This window comes from Sus scrofa, chromosome 6, assembly GCF_000003025.6.
Source record: "Sus scrofa isolate TJ Tabasco breed Duroc chromosome 6, Sscrofa11.1, whole genome shotgun sequence".
NCBI lineage: Eukaryota > Metazoa > Chordata > Mammalia > Artiodactyla > Suidae > Sus > Sus scrofa.
The window spans coordinates 143,641,474-143,659,373 of NC_010448.4; positions in this window are offsets into that span (position 1 = coordinate 143,641,474).

Sequence of the window (17,900 nt, forward strand, 5' to 3'; positions counted from 1 at the left end):
GTATAGGCCAGCAGCTGCAACTCTGACTTGACCCCTCGCCTGGGAACTTGCATGTGCTGCATGTGTGACCCTATAAAGCAAAAAAAAAAAGTCTCTTTCTTAGTTTAGACATCTATTATCACTCATATACATCACTGGAAAAATCTCCAAATTGGTTTCCTACTACTGTTTTCCATGCTTTAATGCATGCCATGTAATTCTAAGAATATGAAAATTAATTATGTCATTCCCTTGCTTACATTTCTGAAAATGCAGGATCTTATATAGGATATATATGTTCATGTAAAAATTTTCCCTATCTTTCCTTCCATGTTTTGTACAAATTCTACCCCTTTATTATTCTACTTCAAGTTATAGTGAAATCTATAGTCTCACTTTTTGTATTAAAATCTGAATTTTTACCTTCTCTTCACTCATTGAACAGAAATTCTTAATGAAACAGAAATTCCTGAATGTTTTGGTGGTGTTTTCAGTCTCCTGCCCCCATGCTAAGATCCTGAATTACTGGGCAAATTATATCATGTTCATGTTTTCCTTTCAGTTCTATCCAGTATTTGTCATTGTAAATATTGATTTCATGTGTACTCATAAATTAAGACCACATTGATGTTAACAGCACATATAAATATAGCAAGACTATGCAAGCTCAAATCTTTACTGCTTTTCCTGGAGTTCTTCAACACATTATAGTCATTATATGCATGTAAGCCTGTTGCTAGGGGTCACACAGGGTTTGGAAAACATAGGAATTAGATAAAGATAAGTAATTATTCAAGGTATTAAAGAGTAAACAGTGGGCAAATGAATACTCAGTTTTTTAATATTTTGTCATATTTTGATTTTAGGGTTGTTTCAAATATTTTACTAAGAAAAATTTTATGCTCAAAAGTAGAAGGAAGAATTTCTATGAATTTCTGTCTATACTGGCCATAGCAATCTGACTGTGTTCTGCAGTTAGTCATTTAACCTTTGTACTAACTTTTCTCCTGTGCTCTCAAGACAGAGTGCCAATAACCTCTCCTCAGAGGTCTTAGAAATAATTTAAAACCAAAACTTTCTGCTAGAAATACTAAATACAATTTAGATTTAAATACAAATGCTATTTGGATTTAATGGGAGAACTGGGGCATGTAAATATAGCAATCAGAGCAAGAGAGCAGGGTGTTGACTGTGTTTTATTGATGAGAACAGGGAACTGGGAATCAGGGTTTCAGAGCTCTATTCCCAACTCTGTTACGTTTTGCTGTTATCAAGAGAAAAACACTTAACCTGCCTCAATTGACTCATCGGGAAATAAAAACCACTTTTCTTTTCCAATGTTAGCCTTAACTAGATTATTGAAGTTGTCTGAACTCACTTTTTTATGTAAAAAAAAAAAAAGATATGCAATTAAAAAATAAATATTACTTTACGCATAAGGGTTACCAAGGCTGAAATAAATGAAGCAAAGCTGTCTGTCTGATGACAGAGCATCATGTGCTAATGGTTTAAAAATTTATCAGTATAAGTACTTATGGTCCATGGGTCAAAGTTAAGAAATAGAGGTCACTTCAGGAGAAAGATGATGTCGGACCAAATAACTCTCTACCAATTCTCACATACAAAGCTATGAGCCCCAGTTTCCTAGGGAAAACAAGTATACAGGGAACCCAGATGCTGAAAAACTTTTAGTAAAATCAACAAACAGGAAACTGTGGGGAAGGGCCATTAAAATACTAAATAGAGAGAGAGAGTAGTAGAGTAACAGATTGTTCTCTCTGGCCAGTGGCCTCTGTCAATGGTCAGGTCACAATTCTTTGTCCCAGAAGTTTTTGAGTCATGTTTACTCAAAACTAAGGTAGAGAAGAGAGGATTTCTGAATGCCCCACAAGTGTCATTAGTCTTTCTTGCCTGTGAGTCTGGTTTCCCCTGATTGGCTCTTATGTAGCAGAGAGGCCTTTTCTATCACAACTATCACTATCACTCTGGGTGTCTGTTAGAGGGATGTTGCTCTCAGACGTGCACAGGGAGCAGAAACCAAATGGGAAAGGGTTCTGAGATGCCTCTATGGGGCTGAGCGCCTTCTCAACTTGATACTTTGCTCCTGCCCACTGGCAATATCTTCCATCCCCTCTTCAAATTCCTATAGCTATAGAAGACCCGAGGGCAGGTTACCGCCTCTGAACATGAATGGATTTAATAATCCACAAACTGTTTCCAGACCCTGCTGCTCTTGCCTAAAGTAAAAACCTCCTCCTTCTGCATTTCCTTGGATTTTCTCTAGGATTTTTGTCAACCATTTTGCTTTGTACTCTCCTCACCCCTCTTTTAATAAATACTCAGACCTTCTCCCTTTTCTTTAGCAGAGTCACATGGTTGTTCATTTGATTTGGGGCTTAGCTATGGGATTATTGACTACAAAAGGATTGGAAAGGGATTTTAGAGATTATCTAGCTCATACTGTCCATCTGCTATCTGATCACTCCAGTGCACCTTCCGTCTTTGCTTCCAAACCTCCTCTCACATAAAATGCAGCCCTTCCTGGGCAGTTTCTCTCATTTAGAGGCAATTAGAAAGTACTGAATATTTATTGTCAATTATGCCTTAACAAAGCCAAAAGAAAGAAAAAAGAAAGTCCTTGCACCAAGGAACCTAAAAAATGAGATTTTGATCTTAGACAAAGAAATAACAAAATTGATCTGGGTTAAGATAAGTAGAAAGGCATCTGATTCTTATTTTGGCCTGATAATTCATTATAGTTATTTTTATAAAATTTAAAAAATGAATCAAATCCCTTGTATTTTAGTTTCTAATATATAAAATGAAACTAATAATCCTTTACCCTAAATACCTCATAGCATTGTCATGGAAACCTAATGAAATAATGTACAGTAGAGTCCCCCTTGGGCCTAAATCAGATCCAATGCTAGAGTTAATCTAAGCATAACCTGTGAGCTGATGGGGAGCCTCCAAAAGAATCTATATACTTGGCATAAGTGTCCCAGAAGGTGAAGGAATTAGGGGAGAAAATGTAGCATAAAATAGGCTAAAGCAAACTATTCTCTCCACTTCCATGGAGATCACAGCACTCCTCTGGTACCTCAAGGGTCACAGAGGCACTAGTGGGCATTTGTAATTTGGAGAACAGAGAACATTAACAGAAGATTCCAGTACCGATGAGAGAAAAAAATAAAAGGCATCTTGTGATAGCAGTAACTGACATACAACATTGTGATACAAGGTCAAACACCTCCTTGGGACTCTTAGAAACCCCAGGGTGGGAGGGGCAGTCAGTTTATGTGCCAGTGAGATCAAGAAGCCACAACAATTGGTTTTTAATGTGAACATCACCTCTTTGTAGGCAATGAAGAAAAGTCAGATTATTTATATTAAAGAGCTTTGCAAACTACAAAGTTCCATGCAAAAGTAATATAACACTATGCTTTTTACATGAGCAAAAATTCTGGGAATGTCTTTTCTAATATAGATGCACAATTCTGGAAGAAAAAAAATACAAACTTATCAATTTCGTGGAATTCTGAATCACCATTGAAATGCAGAGAAAACAGAGGTTGCCTCACTTTTCTCCTGACCAAGCTCCTATTTTTAGACATGTATAGGAGTGATGCTCTTGAATAGCTAATTAAAGAGCTAAGGGGGAAAGTCAATGTGGAGGAACATTCTTTTGATTAACTTTACACTGCATTTATCTCCTCTGAAATAATCCACATGACCCATAGAGTACCCACTTAATCAATGTTCTTTATCAAGCACCATTTCTGGAAAAGGAGAAGAGGGGTGGGCATAAAAATACCAAAGAATCCTTCCCCCTCTTAAGCAAACCCTTTTTGTCACCTGTGCTCAATTTTATAATCTTGGAAACTACCTGTCTGAAAGATGAATTTTCCTCAAACTCCAGAATGCTGAACTTTGCCCAAAGTTAAAGCAAACATGTATTATGCATGATCTTGAAGTCTAGATGAATGCAGTGAGCAAAACTACATGGACAGTGCCTTTCCCACTTCTGCAGGCTAATTATGGCCAGTTTGACAGAATCCTAGTTCTGCTCTTAATCTAAATCTGGAGTGGCATGTCCCTAATACATGAGCATTTACTTTCAGGGTAGACATAGACATGGGACCCTATTCTCCAGAGACTTCAGTCATTTTATCTACACTCTGAAACAACAAACAAACAGACATTCCTCAAGAAAGACTGATATATGGGAGGCACTAAACAAACATTAGTCATTAGTCTTTTGTTTTAAAATATGATTGAAGTAGAGTTGATTTACAATTTTGTGTTAATTTTTCTGTACAACAAAGTGATTCAGTTATATGTATATACTAATTCATTATTTTTCAGGTTCTTTTCTCATATAGGTTATCACAGAATATTAAGTAGAGTTCCACGTGCTGTACAGCAGGCCCCCATTGACCATCCACCCCATGTACAATAGTAGGCATATGCCAATTACAAACCTCCAATCCATCCTTCGCCCCTCACCCCCCACCACCATCCCCTTTTTGGTCTCCATAAACTTGCTTTTGGAATCTGTGAGTCTGTTTCTAGTTTGTAAATAAGTTCATTTGTATCTTTTTTTTTTAGATCCCACATATAAGTTATATCATGATATTTGTCTGTTTTTGTTTGACTTACTAAATGTCCATGAACAGAGGAATGGATCAAGAAGATGCAGTACATATATACAATGGAATATCACTCAGACATAAAATAGAGGTCATCAGTTGATTAATTTATTGTACACTGAGTGACTACTCATTGCCAACCCTGTGCTAAGTGACTGGAATAAGGTCATGAAGAAGACAAAGCCCTTCTCCTTTTGGAAATTACACTCATAGCAAGTGCATAAGAAAATAAGTATTGTATTTTAGGATGATATCAAATTCTATTTTAAAATAATGCAGATTCATTAAGATGAGGACAATGAGAAGGTGTGAATACGTAAAAATTACAGGGCAAGCAGGCCAGGCAGAGAGCAAGCAGGTATAAAGGCCCTGACGGGGAATGAGCTTGGTAGATAAGAGACAAGAATGTGGGAGAAAAGAAGAACACGAGAGGGTAGCCCCCCAGAGACTAGGAGGACATCATTAGGCTTTTGGGGCCATGATCGAAATTTAGGCTGTATCAGAATAAGAGTGGAACTCATGGGAAAGAAAGATTTTGGTAGGAAAATGATACAAACTGAATTCTGTTTGGAGAGGGATCTGACTGCAACATGGAGAATAGACAATACAGAGCAGGAGCAGAGGCAGGCCAACAGGCCAGAGGGTTACTGAAAGTCAGCGTTAAGTTGTGATGAAAATTCTTGTTTTATTTTTTTTCCGATTTTCATTATAATTGTAAGGAACATGGTCCTGTGTAACTTTTTTGAGATTCCTTTTTAAAGAAGTTGTTGCTAGGCAGGTTGCTAAGGAGACTGAGCAAAGCCAGAAAGATAGTGGCTTCAGTGTTTTATGCAGACTGTATTTAAATACCAGAGAAGGGGAGCCAGAAGTAGTTTAATCCCTCAGAGGAAAAAAATGTGTGAGTTAGAAAAGGTCAGAGAAGGAGCTTGTATGTGTATATGTGAGTATGTATGTGAGTGTGTGTGTGAGAGAGACAGAGTGTGAATGTGTGCATGTGTGAGTATGTGAGTATGCATATGAGTGTGTGTGTGTGAGAGAGAGAGACAGTGAATGTGAGTATATGCATGTGTGAGTGAGTGTGAGTGTGTGTACATATGTGTGTTTGTTGTGGATATGTCTGTTTTAACCACTCCTAGGAGAAAGATGATTGGTGGTATGCCTCTGGGTGACTAACAGAAGAATTTGTCTAGAAAGGAGATATAACTCTTGCTTCAAAAAATGTTAGAACTATCCAAAACCCCATTATCTGATCATAAAAGCCAGTAAAAATAGGAAGATGTAACTCATTTGAGGAAGAAAGCAAAATGTAGCAATAGGAAGGACTTTCTTTTACCAGAGATGGTTTAGAATAGTGTAAAGACGAACCTAGATTTTAAAATTAAACAAAAAAAATTGAGTAGTCACTTAAAAGCTATGGGACCTTGGGAAAGTTTCTTAAGTATTTAAAACTTTGGTATCCTCAACTGTAAAATAAAGGGAAAAGTTTATTTTGCTGGTGGTAGCTGAAAATGTTAGTGCCTTCTCCAACAAATCCATTTCTCTTTTTCATAGCTGGGAATCTTTGGAAGACAATTGCCCAATTCAGGCCTATATTTCTCAGATTTCTCCTGATTCCTTGCGCTCCTCCCCATCCCCTACTTCCAAGTTTGGCCATGTGAGTTCTTCTGGCTAATGGAATATGTCTGTCACTTCCCAGGCAGATTTTAAGAAGCAGTTGTACTACTACACATGCTCTCTTTTCCCTGCTGGCTGGGTAAATGGGGAGGATGCTGAGAACTTGAAGAGAAAAGCAACCCCAAGATGAAGGAAACCTGGGTTTTAGAATCACCATGTGGAAGATCATTACTTAAGAGGATCAAAGGGAAAATTAGTTGTGAGTAAATAAATTTAATTTCAAATCACTGAATTAGTAAGCTACTAAAATTTGGGTTTTTTTATAATGCCAATGTACGTGCTTATTATGAATACTGGGGATGATCCATAATCCATCATTCAGCAATGGATGTTTGATAAGTTAAACTAAATGGTGGTAGTTTTATTCCCTTGTGCAAATTACTTAACCTCTCTGAGTTTTAATTCACTCATGTGTAAACTATGTCTCCCTTAAATATTTTCTTTTCTGTACTGAATATCCCCAATTTAGTTTATTATCCTTCAAATGGAAGAGTTTTTATCTCTTGCCTTATTTTTGTTTTGTTTTGTATTTCAGCTCTCAGGTTGGTCAGTGCTATTTTTAAAGGGCGCTACTCAGAATTAAACACATTCCACAAACAAGTCTAGGAGAGCAGGATTATAACCTCATCTGTGTTAAATATTAAACATCTATTGTAGTTAAAGATTACATGAAAACAGGTGAAACCAATGTCTCTCTCTACCTGTTAAGAGAGTAGTAATCTCATGTGTTTGAGAAAGCCTATACCTCTGTTTCATATTGATATAATCATATTATGGGATCAGAGTATCTGATCATCATTGTATTTATTTCACTCATCATTTTAGTATGGGTGTCACCCATCACATTAGCTACTTCTTCCAACTTTGTGTTATCTCCAGATCCAATAAATGCGGCTCTTACACCTTTTTCTAAGCCATTATCAAAATGCTGAGTTGAAAGGCCAAGTTTATTATATTTTCTTCTGGAGGATAGTTTTAAATATACAAATAAATATCTGTATTTTTAAACATTTTTTTTTTTTTGTCTTTTTGCTATTTCTTTGGGGCCGCTCCCACGGCATATGGAGGTTCCCAGGCTAGGGGTTGAATCGGAGCTGTAGCCACCGGCCTAAGCCAGAGCCACAACAACGTGGGATCCGAGCCACATCTGCAACCTATACCACAGCTCACAGCAACACCAGATCGTTAATCCACTGAGCAAGGGCAGGGACCGAACCCGCAACCTCATGGTTCCTAGTTGGATTTGTTAACCACTGTGCCACGACGGGAACTCCTAAACATATTTCTAAACAGCCATCAGTCATCTTTATACTCAGGAAGTGATTTTGATATATTAATGAGTCTCTATTTCATATATTTCTAATTTTAACTTCCTATTAACTCATCTATAACTAATCTACAATTCAGGGCATATCTACTTGAGAAAGAGACACATTCTACAGATATTGAACAAAATAGTTCTCAAAGGGGAAGTCCCACTTTCAAAGGGGTGTTTTAAAAATTTGAAGGCTCAGCCTGCATTGCCCATGGCACTACACTCCTGCATGTTTACAGCCAGGCCATATCAAATCAAGATGGCATAGAAGTAGGGCAAGGAGCTCACCTTCTCCCACAAATACATAAAAAAAAAAAAAAAAACTATCTAGGAGTTCCTGTCATGGCACAGCATAAATGAATCCAACTAGGAACCATGAGGTTGCTGGTTCGATCCCTGACCTTGCTCAGTGGGTTAAGGATCTGGCGTTGTCGTGAGCTGTGGTGTAGGCTGGTGGCTACAGCTCCGATTATACCCCTAGCCTGGGAACCTCCATATGCTGTAGGTGTGGCCCTAAAAGACAAAAGACAAAAAACAAACAAACAAAAAAAACTATGTCTAGGATGATTCTCATGGAATATATACTGAATGCTGACAGAAGACATCAGATATCCAAATAGGCAAGAAATCTCTACAAAATTGGGTGGGATAAAAGGGGTAAAAAGAAGTGTGAGAGAGAAGATAGAAAAAGGAATCAGGATAGGACCAACAAACTTGGGAGGGAGCTGTGAGAGAAGAAAGGTTTTCACACACTAGGAGACCTTTGACTAGGAGGGTGAACAGTGAGGGCAGAAGGGGAGGTACAAAGTCTCAGAGAAAAATGCAGTAGCCAGTCTGAGGAGTGCAAAGCAGAGAGAGACCCTTACATATGGTCAGTGACACCAGGCAGCACACCCTAGCCCAAGACACTCAGTTGGGGCCTGGGTGCAGAGACTCGGTTGTTGGAGATCAGACCCAGGGAAAGCAGTAGGGTTGTCTGTGTGGAAGCAGCCTGAGTGAGCTAGGATGTGGTGTGCCACAGCCAAGTAAGTGTGAGAGGAGGCCTGGGCCAGACAGAGAAGCAAGGTGCCATTATTCACAACTATGAGAGTAGAGGGTCAGGATTGCCATAGGAACTTCCTTTTCCCTTCAAGTGGGCTCTCAGGCAATATGGCATGACTTGGGTAGGCTATGGGGATGGGTGCAAGTTGTAGCAGCCACCTCAGACTCAAGAGGAGGGCAAGACCCCACCTCCCTGTGGCTTTTCACTGGTGCCAGGGGCCCCATGACCAGGTGCCACCCATCACCCCCATGTCCCTCGGAACACACTAACCCTCAGTTGCCTGCTGCTCCCACCTCTTTGGGAGTGTGCACAGGCCATGCACCTGCATGCCCTCTCAAGGAGATAATGGCCTGCACACACTAAGGAAAGAGACAGCAAGAATGCAATCCAAAAACAGCCCTCACACCAAAAAAAATAGCAAACACACACAAGCTACCCAGGGATGCTCCCACATATAAATAGCCTTCTAAGAATACAGTAGATAATTGTTTCCCCAAATTCACAGAGTAGGAGAAATATAAGCAAAATAAAGAGGCACAGGAACCATTCCCAGTTGAAATAACAGAAGAATTCCTCCAAAGGAACAAGCAATGAAACAACCTCATCAGTCTAACAGAGAATGAGTTCAAAAAGGAGGTAAAAAAATACTGAAAGAATTAAGAAAGGTTATTGAAATAAATGCAGACTACTGTAAAAAGGAACTAGAAACTATAAGGAGGAGCCAAGAAAAATTAGAAAATTCATTTGCCAACATGAAAGCTGAGCTAAAGGTAATAAATAGTAGAATGAATAATGCAGAGAAATGAATAAGTGTGACTTGGAAGTTAGACTAATGGAAATCACCACATCAAGATAGCAGACAGAAAGCTAAATAAAAACAGTAATATAAGAGATCTACGGAATAATATAAAGTGTGTTAATCTACACAATAAGAATTTTAAAAGGAAAAGAAAGAGGAAAGGGGATTGAAAATATTTTGAAGAAATTATGGTTGAAATGTCCTAAATCTAAAGGAAATAGATACCCAGATAAAGGAAGCACAGAGGATCCCAAATAAGAGGAACCCAAACAGACATATAGCAAGACGTATTACAAGAAAAATGGAAAAAGTTAAAGATAAGGGGAGGATTCTAAAGGCAGCAAGTGAAAAACAGAAAGAGTTAATTACAAGGGAATACCCATAAGGCTATCAGCTGATTTCATTACAGAGACACTGCAGGCCAGAAGAGAGTGGCAAGATATATGAAAGGGAAAAGTCTGCAACCTAGAATATTCTAGGCAGCAAGATTATTGTTTAGAATAGGAAGAGAAATAAAGAATTTCTCAGACTAGCAAAACTAAAGGAATACAGGAACACTAAACCTACCCTAAAAGAAATACTTAAAGTCTCCTCTAAAGAGAAAAGAAGCAAGAAGACATAGGAAGGAGGAAATCACAGTTGAATAGCAATAACTTAAATAAACCAGGATACAGATTAAAAAAAAATCTATTAAATCTATTTGTGAAGTGATTATAAAAACAAGGAATATGAAAAAGATAAACTTGAAGATGTAAAAATGTTCATCAAAATCATAAATTGTGGGGAAGGGGAGTAAGAATATATAGGCTTTTTAGAATGTGTCTGAGGCTATATGACTGTCAGTCTAAAGCAAGCAGATATAGCAAAGGGTTAACATACTTGCAGAACAGGACAAACCCAAATCAAAAACAAACAATAGATTTACAAAAAAACAAAAAAGAAGAGAATACAAGCATAAAATAAAAAGAAATTATCAAACTACAAAAAGAAAAAAGAAAGGAATAAACATAGAATCAACTGGAAAATAAGGTTTAAAATGACAACGAATACATACTTATCAATAATTACCTTAAATATCAATGGATCGAATTCTCCAATCAAAAGACATACAGTAGCATACTGGATTGAAAAAAAAAAAAGTGCCTACAATTACTGACTATAAAAGAAAAACAGATTGAAAGAGGGGGGTAGAAAAAGATATTTCATACAAATGGAAGTGAAAATAAAGTGAGAATTGCAATACTCAGACAAAATAAACTTTAAAATAAAGGCCATAAAGAAAGAGAAAGAAGGATACTATATAATGATAAAGGCATCAATAAATGAAGAGTATTTTACACTCAACATATATGCATCTAATATAGGAGCACTTGAATACATAAATACTAACAGACATAAAAGGAGAAATTGAGGGAAAATACAATAATAGTAGGAGACTTTAAGCACCAATTCACATCAATAGATAAATTTTCTGGAAAGAAAATAAACCAGGCAACAGAGATCCTAAATGATAAAATAGAAGTTAGACTTAATTACTTTCTGGACCTTACACCTCCCCCCCAAAAAAAAAAACAGAATATACATTCTTTTCAAGTATACATGTAATATTTCTTGGATTGATCACATACTAGGGCACAAATTAATTCCAGCACATTCATGAGTATAGAAATTAATTCAAGCATCTTATATGACTACAACAGCATGGAACTAGAAACAGGAAAAGAAATGAGAAAAAGGCTACATGGAGGCTAAGCAACATGCTACTAAAAAATACCAGCATTCAATGAGGAAATCAAAAAGGAAATTAAAAACAAACCTTAAGACAAATGACAATGAAAACACAACTAGTCAAAATCTACAGGATGCCTCAAAAGCAATTCTTAGAGTGAAGTTCATTGTGATATAGACCTTCCTCAAAAAACAAGAAAAATCTCAGACAACCTCACCTACCATCTAAAGGAATTAGAAAAAGAAGAAAAAACAAAAGCTAAAGTCAGCAGAAGAAATGAAATGAGACAGAATTAAGAGGGAATCAATAAAATAGAGATTAAAAAATAAAAGAGGAGTTCCTGTCATGGTCAGCAGCAGTGAACCCAACTGGTATCCATGAGGATGTGGGTTCAATCCCTGGCCTTGCCCAGTGGGTTAAGGATCTGGCATTGCCTTGAGCTGCAGTGTAGAATGCAGACACAGCTCAGATCTGGTATTGTGATGGCTGTGGTATAGGCCAGTGGCTATAGCTCTGCTTTGATCCCTAGCCTGGTAACTTCCATATGCTGTGTGAGCAGCCCTAAACAGACAATAAACAAACAAACAAACAAACAAATAAATAAATAAAATCAATAAAATCAAGAGATGGTTCTTTTTAAGGGTAAATAAAATTGACAAACTTCTGGCCAGGGTCACTAAGAGGAATAGAGAGAGAATCCAAATAAACAAAATAAGAAATGAAAAAGGAGAAATCTCAATTGATACTGCAGAAGTAAAAAAAAAAATAAGAATACTATGAATAATTATATGCCAACAAATTTGACAACTTAGAAGAAATGGACAACTTCCTAGAGACGTAAAACTCACCAAAACTTAATCAAGAAGAAATAAATAATTTGAACAGAGATTACTGGAAGTGAAATTTAATATGTAATAATAATAATAATAATAATAATAATAATAATCCCTACAAACAAAAGGCCAGGACCAGATGGCTTCACAGGGGAATTTGACCAACTATACAAAGAAAAACTTACACTCATCCTTCTCAAACGGTTCCAAAAGATTGAAGAGGGAACACTCCCAAAGATATTCTATGAAGCCACCATCACCCTGATATTGTAAGCAGAAAAATATACCACCAAAAAATGAAATTATAGGTCAATATATTTCATGCATATACTTGCAAAAACACTTAACAAAATTCTTGCTGACAGAACCCAACAACGCATACATCATGACCAAGTGGGATTTGTCCCAGGTTGACTAGGATGGTTCAAGATATACAAATCAATCGATGTAATATACCACAGTAACAAAAGTCATCTCAAGAGATACAGAAAAAAAATTGATGAAATTCAACATCCATTCAAGATAAACAAACTTACCAAAATGGATATTGAGGGGACGTAACATAATAAAAGCTATTTATGATAAACCCACAACCAATATAATACTCAACAGAGAAAAGCTGAAAGCCTTTCCACTAAAACCTGGAACAGAGCAAGGATACCCACTCTCACTACTTCTATTCAACGTAGTATTGGAAGTTCTAGCCACAAGAATCAGACAAGAAAAAGAAATAAAAGGTATCCAAATTGGAAGGCAAGAGGTAAAATTGTCACTATATGCAGATAACATGTTACTAAACATAGAAAACCCTAAGGACGCCAGACAAAACTACTTGATATGATCAACGAATTCAACAAAGTAGCAGGATATAAGATTAACATTCAGAAATTAGTTGCATTTCTGTATAGTAACAATGAAATATCACAAAGGGAATGCAGAAATAAATACTTTAAAAATAATAATAAAATAAAATACATAGGAATAAACCTGACCAAGGAGGTGAGAGAACTACAAACATCAATAAAATAATTTTTTTTGAGTTGTTTCATTTGGGGTGAAATTAGGACTTAAGCCTGGGAGACAGCATCTCCTGTTCCCTGAGAAACCTCTTCAAGGAGGTAAGGGGGGAGCTAGGATATATAAGAGGTTTTGCAACAAAGGGAAGGTAGTAGGAACAAAAGATTTACAGAAAACCAGATTTACAGAAAATCAGTTTCTACGGGAAGATGTAAATTAAAGGTCTGGGCTTACTGGAATCACTGCTCTGATATGCACTTCAGCTATGGCCAGTATTCTTTGTTTCTTTCTTAAGTTCCCTCAGGGCTCACTGGCTCTCCCTTGGGAGTGGCTGCTCTGATAAATGACTGTGACATCTTTTGTTCTGTACACTTAACTACAGCACAGGAGGCAGTATTTCAGACAGCTCTGAAACACTACCCCAAAGAGGAAAGGGGAAATATCAAGATATAAGTGATAAAAGTGAAGGGGGAGGTGCATGAAGCCATGCACACATTTTACAAAGTTTGCTGCTGGTCTTGTGAAAGTTACTACAAGTCATGAGGAGTAGACATAACCATGAAGGGTTTTAGTGTTTTTCTAGATAGTAGGAGATGAAATAAATTAAAGGGGATTCAAAGAAATGGAAAGATATCCCATGCTCTTGGATTGGAAGAATTAATATTATTAAAATGACACTACCCAAAGCAATTTACAGATATTAAATGTGATCACTATCAAATTACCCATGACGTTTTTCACAGACCTAAAAAAAGAAATAATCCTAAAATTTCTATGGAACCATAAAAGACCCAGAATTGCCAAAGCAATTCTAAGGAAAAAACAAAGCAGGACGCAAAACTCTCCCAGACTTCAGATAATATTACAAAGATACTGTAATTAAAACTGTGGTATTGGTATAAAAACAGACATACTGATCAATGGAACAGAATAGAGGGCCCAGAAATAAACCTATACATCTATGGTCCATTAATCTTTAACAAAGGAGGCAAGAACATAATATAGGGAAAAGGGGTTCTGGGAAAACTATATATATATATATATATATATATATATATATATATATATATATATATGAGTCACTTTGCTGTACAGCAGAAATTGGCACAACATTGTAACTCAACAATACTTTTAAAAATTAATTAAAAACTTTTGAGAGCATTTTTTGGTTTTCACAAAAATTAGGGGACCCCCATGGAATTTAGGGTATATGGATGACCAGGGATGCTATATATACACTGCAATGCACAACCCCATCCTGCACCATAGATAACTGTCTCACATCTGGCAACTATCAAATATGCTGTGGGAGATACATGTAGCTGAATAATCTCTATACAATATCAGAGACTAGATCCTAACTTTATTTTACTTAAAAATACAAACATACACACATACATTTTCTGTTTTAATTACACAGAAGTTTTCAGAAGTGCCATAAGTTAATCAGCAAAAAAGTACTTTCTTAGCAAATCTATTAAGACCTGTTCACTTTTTTGGAAAAGTACCTCATATATTGAAGTCATCTTATGAAATTTAAGTTTCCAATATGCTTCTGTGTTACTCTGCATTTTCAGTTGCTGCATTCGCACTATGGTCTATGTGTCTATACACTGAGTCTATTCATTAGCTTATATTTCAATTAACAAAGATAGAAAATGTAAATAATATTCAGATGAATGTTTTCTTATTTTTTTGTATTTTTTTCGTAAGTAAATTCAAGTGCCTAACCACTTGTTACACCTTCTGGTATATTCATGCCTTATCCTTTACTAATAATATATGTATTACTTTACTATAAATTGGTTTCTTCTATTTTTCCTTTTTTTATTAAAGCTAAGATACAATACTGATATTTTTTAAATTTTTAAAAAAATGTTAAAGTAGATAGGCTTTATTATTTAAATTTCAGGACAATAAATGAGATATTTCAAATTATTTGTTATAAAAAGGGAGGATTTAGGTCTGATAGAATTAAAAGCATTAATATTTTATTATATAAGGACTTCTGTGGCTGATTGGTGGAGACTACATAAAGAATAAGAAACAGCTCTGGTTTAAGGAGCAAAAGTCTGGATTAGAAATGATATGTAATAAACAGAATGATAGACATACGAATTCAGTACAAAAGACTCACAGAAGGGAAGCACCTAATTCAGCCCTGGGCTTATACCAGATACTGAAATTGCCCCTTTGACCCTCATCATTCCTTTATCCGCTGACAGGTTTTTACTACAAGCACCTGTGATTTTCTGCCTCTGGACTTTCTCTGATCATCTTTCTTTGAGCATGTTCACCCCATGCTCAGGGCAGGCTGGAAGTACTGCCAAGATAATGACCTATCCTGTCGCAAAATCAGTTCTCAACCAATGAGGTGAGAGAGTTGGTGCATACATATCCCAGATTCCTTAAACCTCAGGTGGTTTTCTGAGGCATTCTCAATGCAGTTTCCCAGAGATTACCAACATGATTGAGCCCCAGCTGCCCACAGTGGTAAGTTGCTTATTAATTTTCCTTGCATCAGCTTCCTTGCCTCTCACACATCCATTTTTCCACTTCTGTTTTATATCCTGGATTCACCTCTCAAAGAAACTACTTGTATCCAACTCCTTATTTTAGGGTGCTTCTGGATAAGCTCAACTTAAAACAGGTTGCAAACTTAATTTGCACGTTTGCTCTAAGTTCTACTCCCTATTTCCTCCTTGTTCTGCTTTGTATCTCATGGAACTAAACTCCCCAGGCTCCCCTTGGCAACTGACATTTAGTTGATTTGGACAACAGAAGTCACTGGTGGAAGAATGAAGGGCAAGAATAGAGAAGAAGGCAAGGGATTCATATATCTCTCACTCTGCAAGACGGTACTTCCAGCAGCAGCTGTGCTTTCTCTGATTCAACTCCCAAAGACCAGCCTGCTATCAGGCCCCACCTGGCAGCCCATACCATGGTTCTAGCTTTTGCAGGACAATCCCAAATCCTGGTCTCTGATAAACCACCTGTTTCTTTTTTTCCTTCCAGCATGATGTATCTAGGAAATTCAAATAGTTTAGTGTTGTTGGAATATTCAGTGTAAGATGGTTAATGACAGGAAATGAACTAGAAAAATAGGAAGCAGTTAGATGAAGGAAGAGGTCAGATGCATGCTATGGAATTGAGCCTAGTAAGTAAAATTTTCATAACTCGAAAGCTGTCTTGTACATTTTTTCCTTTAGAAAACCCTTCTAGTGTTGAGTTATTCAATCCTAAGTCAACCTTTGCTTGTAAATTATAAGACAGTTTGTGTTTTCATATTTGTTAGTAGCATAGCCTATATATTTCTTTGGGCAACACAGTTATTCAGATGTATATGGGCCAAGACATTCTACCCTACAGCAGTTTCTCTTTATTAGTCTTTCAGTAAAAATAAAACCTAAAGACTGCACAAAGACTAATTGTATTATGCATTAAAACAATTCAGGAAACTATAAGCTAATTGTTTTTCCTTCCAGTTCCTTCTTTCAAACACACACACACACACACACACACACACACACACACACACACAAAGTCACTCCCAAGAAAGGTTGCTGAAAACCTGACCTGATAAATTATAAAATACTAAATGCCAAAGTTAATACATACACATAGGAACAATTTTGTGCTTCCCTATGTTTTCAGAGGTCTGATGAATGGTTAAAGTAGTTAAAACAATTCATTTTAATCATGATATATTTTAAAAACATAATAAGGAAGAAAACCTCTAAAACCACTGTTGTTATTTTATTTCCAAGCCCTGTCTCCATGACCAAATCTCGGCAGAAGGCATGATAAGTTAGGGAGTAAATTAAAGCCACTTTGACAAAAACTGCGTTTGATTGATGTGGACATAGAAGGGTGTAAGCACAGCTCAGGCATTTCTATAGATGATTCAAGTGCTTTCAAGTCTTCATATCCTAGTGCACACAAAACCTCCTTAGTTACAAAAAAAAGTGCTTTCCTTTGTAGGATATTGGCAATTTCCCTGGCATTGCAGTATGACATTTTCCCCGATAGGCTGTCAAAAACTAGGGCATTAAATTGCATTTTTTGCCAAGTAGTTTCCCTTCTGATTTATAAAAACAAGTGATATTTCATCCTTCCTTACTGGAGTTACTTAAATGCAACATAAACTCAATTCTATGGGCTCTATCAAAGTGGTTCAAATTCAAGGAATTCAAAGAATACCTATTATTTCTTTAATTCCAATAACTACTTTCTGCTGTATTGCACTGTGTGATTTCTTTGCTTCATGAGAATTATCATTCTTTAGCCATAAAGAACTACTTGAGGGACATGCCACTACATGATCCCCATGCATTCTGTAATTTAGAGACTGCCGTGATTCTAAAACTAAAGGACAGTGAGAAAAAATACCCAGACAGTCAAGGGGATAGGCCAAGACTTCTAAATATCACCTTCTTAAACAGGCTTATTGATTCCTTGGTGGTAGCAATTTGCTACCATATCTATAACTTTCATTATATTGAAGTCCAATAAGATTTTCAATCAATCAAAAAAAGAATTTATTGATCTCCTGTATCAGGAAGCTTGTGTCTGACAGGCTTGGCTGTAAATCCTGACTTCAGTTACCATCTTTATAATGCTGAAAGAAAACTCTAAATTTCCTTGAGTCTCAATGCCGTCATATGTAGAATACTGACATACTGATTTCTTCCTTAAAGTAATGCTGTGAAGATAAAATTAGATAATTCTGTGGAGTCATATTCTGAATATACTTCTTATGTGATTTCAAGTACAAGTACTTGGCAGAGTTGCAGTGGGGATAGATTTTAAATAATGTTTGTGTCCTTCCCAAATACATATGTTGAAGCCTTAATCCCCAGTGTG